General features: G+C 39.8%; 1 pseudogene; it reads left to right on the forward strand.

Moving 5' to 3' along the window:
- Positions 1-372: 372 nt before the first annotated feature.
- Positions 373-6655, forward strand: part of LOC145396721 (guanidinobutyrase-like) — a 39669-nt pseudogene continuing 33386 nt past the window's right edge.

Genomic DNA, 6655 nt, shown 5'->3' on the forward strand with positions numbered 1-6655 from the left:
CTGTACCTAATATCTATCTTATGAAAAGTCTCTCCTAGGGTGAACAAAATCGCCCAGAGATAGTGAAAGTAAACTAGGGAATGCTATCAGAATTATAGGAATTTAAGTTTTCAATTTCCATCTTGTTCTCTGCTGCCTCTTCCACTTTATAACACTATTGCCACTTAGGGACCCTAAATGTTCACCATTTATATAAGAAAATTACCATACTATTTTCTGGGGGGGGGGGGAGTCGGAATGTTTGCTACAAGTCATATATATATATATATATATATATATATATATATATATATATATATATATATATATATATATATATATATATATATATATTAAATGAAATAATTTTTTTCCCCTTTTTCTTCAGCCGTGATGTTCCGAGCAGTGCGAAGCGTCTCTCAACGCTGCTTGTCGAGCGAGACAGGAGAGTTCATAAAGACAAACACAGGGGCAAAAAATCTGACTAGAGAAAGATGCCCTGGAGAGGCGCGAGGGAGAAGAGGCCAGTATCGGAGCCTACACACGTCAGAACTGCGACACGAAGGGACTGGAGGGGGAGAAGAGGGGACTGTAGGGGGAGTAGAAGGGACTGGAGGTGGACAAGGGGGGACTGGTGGGGGACGCCACCTCAACCAGCCTGTCACCGCCACCATGATGCCAAGACCTGGGGGCATCGCGTCCTTCATGAGGCTGCCAATCCAGAAGGACACTGAAGGTAAGACAGGGAGAGACTGTGGTGCCCCAGGAGCGGTTTTTCTGGCACCATTTTCCCCTGGCAACTCTGTCTTGGTGACATTGTCTTGGTAACATTTAAAAGGAACTAGCACATTAGCCCGTCTCCAGCTACGCCCACAAGGGGTCATTTCCCCACCCTCCTATTTTCCTCCAGGGATCTGTTTCTGCAATGTCAAATTTTCCCCGTGAACCTTTTTTCCCCACGGGCCTATTTTCCCTTGTGAACCTATATTCACCATGGACCTATTCTGACTCAAGGATATATTTTCCATGTGGGCATATTTCTCCATGGACCCATTTTACCATGGACCCATTTTACCCCATGTTCCACCAAGTCTGGACGGGTGTTTCTTGGCCATACTTCCAAACACAGGCACCAACAAACGAAGCTGTACCAGGATTGCTTCCTCACTCCCTCTCTTCCTCCTTAGTTTTTTCCTCCACTCCCTCTCTTTACTCCGTTCTCTCTCTTCATCCCTCTTTCTCTTTTACTTCCTGCCCCTTCTCCCTCCAGTACATCTCACCCCTCCTCTTTTTTTCTCTCCTTCCCTCCATTTATCCCTCCTCCACTTTCGTTCCCCTCTGCAAACCCTCTACCTTCAACCTATCTCTATCAGCTGTGTCTCTTTCTGTTAATCTATCTATTCATCTCTATCTGTTTATCTGTACCAGGCCTGGACGCTTGTTTCGTGGGCATACCTCTGGACACAGCACCAGCAATCGAAGCGGGGCCAGGTACGGACCCCGCCACCTGCGCTCCGAGTCCCCCATGAGACCGTTCAACCAGGGCACTGGTGTCAACCCTTTCCTGTTCCTCAACGTGGCCGATATTGGCGACGTCTTTGTCACCATGTACGAGTGAGTACACAGACCCAACGTTTGTACCTCCTACTTTATGGGGATGTTATTTATACTGTATACTTCGACTGTAACTTTGGCTGCTGATGAGGCATGCCTTGAAGTGGTGGCATTGATATAACCAGACGGTGGAGATGCTTGATTATACAAACGTCCCCCTGCTCCCTTTCTGTCCTTCGGAAGCAGGAGAGGAACAACTTCAGCCTGCAGTCCACTGGGTTCACATTCAGATGAACCTGGGGCTACTACTGCTACTACTACTACTACTACTACTGGTACTACTACTACTACAACTACTATCTTAACTTGGTCTAGGTTTTGTGCATTTACAGTATATTTCACGTAGTTCAGCGGCAGAGTAAGATAAAACCACGGTCCCACATCCTTCATAACTTTTTCGTAACCAGCATCATATTCTAACGTTAGTCTATTATTATATGCCACTGATTAATAAAGGAATATGTGAAATTTATGCCAAATTAGATTAAACAGAATAGTTTCCTTTGTACATATATACTGTATACATATATATATATATATATATATATATATATATATATATATATATATATATATATATATATATATATATATATATATATATATATATATATATATATATATAAGGACCAACTGCCTAGCCCCGGGCTCCTACTCTCCTCATGGGGTAACGTAGGATTGGATGATAGATGGATGGATGGATATATATATACTGTATCTATCTATCTATCTATCTATCTATAGATAGATAGATAGATAGATAGTGTGGTAGATGGGGGCGCTCACAATCCACTCACTGGATGTAGTGCTGCTCTCGGGTGTCTGCCCTTTCCTCTCCATCCTTCTTTCCTTCCATTCTCTTCTGTCTTTCTTTCCTTCATTCTTTCCTTTTCCTTCTGCCTACGGATGACTTTACACTCCCTCTTCTGTCTTTATTTCCTTCGTTCTTTCCACTTCCTTCAGCCTGTGGGTGACTGTACACTGAGTGACAAGCCAAATGGTTTCCTGTGCACCAGGAAACCATTTACTACGCTGGGTGGTAACCATCTAACCATATTTTGACGCCTGGTGGTTTAGTGGGTAATTATTGTGCTCCAGTCGGATTGAGCAGGTGAAGGTTTATATCCAAGGGGGGGTTGGGGTTGATTGCTCATGAAATGCCACTCGGGGATGAGTGAGGCTGGTCACTCTCATCTTAAATGTCGGGACCAACTGCCTAGCCCCGGGCTCCTACGCTCCTCATTGGGCAATGTAGGATTGGATGATGGATGGATGGATGGATATCTATCTATCAATCTATCTATCTATCTATCTATCTATCTATCTATCTATATATATATATATATATATATATATATATATATATATGTATTGTTCAATGAATATCTGCATTCCAAAAGGAAATACAAAAGGACTGAATATATAAATATATAAAGTCTGTAGAAAAACAGATTACATTTAACAAAATTGTACCATTAATAATGGCAAAGAAATCATCAATATATATCACTGTTAGTAAATAAACGAACAAACAAGAACAAGTAGTCAGAGTGCAACGGCCATCATTTTGTCAAAGGGCTGAACAGTAAACTTTGCCCTGTGACCTTGACCTTTGTTTCATTGCTCTGAAAATCGAAATACTTCATTCTTGTCCTATCTTTAGCTCTTCTATGAAGTTTTGTCCAGACTGGGTCATAACTGTTTGAATTTACCTTGCCACCTTGCCCTGCAACCTTGACTTTTGTCCTTTCGCTGTGACGTTGATCTTTGATTAGACATTTTCAAAACTGAACCCCATTACCCATGCTAATCCCTGAACCTTTCCTCAAAGTTTGGCTTGAATCAGAAGAAAGCTATTTAGGTTATCCCCGCCATGTGATCTTTACCTCTGACCTATCGTTCTCAACACACACACACACACACACACACACACACACACACACACACACACACACACACACAATGAAAAGCTAGTACAAATATGCCATTTTCAGTGGAGTTCACTTTGGCAGTAATGGTTTGTTGTTTTCATCTTTCATTAGGTCGTATCCAGTTGTGTCTCAATTGGTAGGTGTAACTGGTCGTTGTAACTGAGAGGAATGGTTTGTTGTTGTTATGGTCGATTGAGTAGCATCCAGTTGAGTCCAGACTGGTAGGTATAGTTGGTTATGGCTGTTAGTCTTAATCTGCTACAGAGCCAGGAAGGATCCCGTAAGCACTCTCTGCCCGTCGACGGCCCTAGGATACTATTGTGTCCGTAGCAGAATCAAATATTTCTATTGTAAGACTATTTATATCTCCTTTCAGGTGTTTGAAGGAGTTATAATGACGGTGATACGTTTTCTTTAATGTCTTGCGTAATTCTGTTTTGAACAACCCTTGACTGACGAATTTTCTTGTGGTCTGTTGAATTCTTATAGTAAAGTTTTCCAAATTTGCACATGCCTTTGCGACCCGTAGCAACTGAGACATGTATACACCACACGCTGGAACTCTAGGTATGTTTCCCGACAAATATGGGTATGATACAATTTCAAAATTATAACCATCTCTTTTGTCATAAAGTTTTGTTGATATAACTTTGTTTTCTATTTGATATTAATTTCCAAAAAGCTTGCTTGGCAGTGGTCGGTGATTTCTTTATTTAATACTAGTGCTACCGGATGTATTTCTTCCTCATTGTTTAAGGATATTAGATCATCAAGGAATCGTCTAGTTTTGTTAAATTTCTTCGCTAATGAATATTGAACTTTTTACATTCGTTCCATCCACTTGAATTCATAACTATATAAGTATAGATTTGCCATGAATGGGGCTGGGTCTGTTCCCATGGGTATTCCTATGCACTGTTTGAAAACCATATTTCCACAAGTAAAAAAGCAGTTTTCTACCAGGTAATTTGTCATATCAGTTATCTGATCCACTGAGAACGTCAAGTTTTTACCATCTCTTTTATTTACCCAGTATCCTTCGTGTTCACCTACTGCGATCAATCCTTTAAAAGCAACTTGCACTGTCCATTCCAACTTCTTTTTTACATCCTCGTGTTCAATCTTCGTGTATAACGTTGAAAAATCATGTGTTGCTTCATTTCTTGCGTTTCTTTTGTGGTTGATGGAAGCAATATCCTTTCTGCACATTTCTGAGTTATCACATATTCATATACGGTTGATTCCTGTAAATTTAATTTATAACAATATCTTTTGTGCTGCTTGAAAATCAATTTATAAATGTGTGATAGTTTCTTTGTCAATGATTTTGTTGCACATACTCTGGAGGAAATTATGAATCTGAATTTTACAGGGTCTTTATGCATTTATACTATACTATTTATGTATGGTAATTTTTTGTTGTCATCATTTACTTCGATTCCGTGACTAGATGAGTATGATGACTGCTTTTCAACGATCATACTCTCTTTACTACTAACTGTTGTATATTTTTCGGAGACTTGATCGATCATGCCCAATTCTTGTAAAAGTGTTTTTATGTAATATACTTTACAGGTGATTGCTATATTATTATTTGTTTTGTCAACTGGGACCAAAACATAGGACTTGTGCAAGTCTTCAAGATCCTTCAATGTTTCTTTATCTTTGAGTACTGCTCGTCGACGACAATACTCACACACACATTGAACAACTAAGAACACCGCTCTCATATGGTGAGCACGAGTGTAGTAATAAACAAAACTGACAAACATAAATGTTAACTCTGATGATAATACACTCAAAATGAAATGTTACAGTTCACCATCAGAGAGAGGTCAGGAATATTCTCAAAGCTCCAGGTTCTCAGGATATTATTTGTTGATACGGATGCACATCGGTTCTTCTTACAGTCTAAAACAACAGGATAATATTTGCATGAATGATATCCTAGCGAGCAAAGGGTAAACTGCAATCGTCATCGTCATCGTCATCATCATCATCATCAAGACCCATTTTCCTACCTAGGACAGAAACTAACTATTAATGTCTTTAATAAAAACTGTTTTATAAACCGTATGTTTTTAATCTCTGAGCATATTATTCTTTCTAGTTGCCATGAGCGTACTTGTTCATTTTATTCAGGCAATTTTATTCAGCTGGGAGATAAACTGTGGTCGGTTTGTTTTCATCTGAAGAACTGAACCACTCCCGCGAAGGGAATACTAAGTCGTGGTTGAGTGACATTTGTTGCTTTAATTATGAAGTTTGATTGAGCCTCCTTAGTTACTAGTCAGTTTTATCCTCCAGTCAGACCATACCATTCCGTCAACTGAAAAGTGTTAAGGATATATGTTCATTAAAAAAAAAAAAAAAAAAAATCAGCTGAGAAAGGATGAAAACACACTATCTGGATTAACGATCACTTTCTCTTAACCTTTAGTGCTGCATTAGGGTATATACTTGAAGGTGATACTATACTCTTTTCATTTTAACTTGGCCAAATTTTCGTCCTTTTGCATCTTGTTTCAGGAAGGTCAGTGGAGGAAAATGACAATACCATTAAACTGCGCTTTGTGAGCGCGTGGCGAGAAAGCCAGCGTTTGTGCATACGCCTGTCATCATAACTTAAACTTGGTGTAAACGCTCAACATTTCTGGTGACGCAGTTGAACAATAACAGAAGAAGAGCCGAGCTATAATATTTCATTTCTCTCTCTCTCTCACACACACACACACACACACACACACACACACACACACACACACACACACACACACACACACACATACACACACACACGCACGCACGCACGCGCCTGTTATGAAAGTGAATAACAATTCATACCTTGCATATGTCACTTTCATAATGCTTTAATCTGTTTTCGTACTGAAGCATGTCAGTTGAAGACCTCGGTACATTTCCTTGGAAAGCTGGGCTTCCAGGGGGTTTCTTTGGTCTCACGAATAAATATATAGCTAAAATAAATTTTTTTGAATGTATCTACTATCTGCTGAATGAATCTCTTCTCTATATCACATAATAGAAAAGTTGTTAACCTCTGAAAACCATCCCGGTCGGGCCGGGTCGTGTCTGGCCGCCCATTTCTCAACTGAACAATTGAACATGGACCT

This window comes from Coenobita brevimanus, chromosome 39 (assembly GCF_032717465.1).
Source record: "Coenobita brevimanus isolate Jiangsu-jjx chromosome 39, ASM3271746v2, whole genome shotgun sequence".
NCBI lineage: Eukaryota > Metazoa > Arthropoda > Malacostraca > Decapoda > Coenobitidae > Coenobita > Coenobita brevimanus.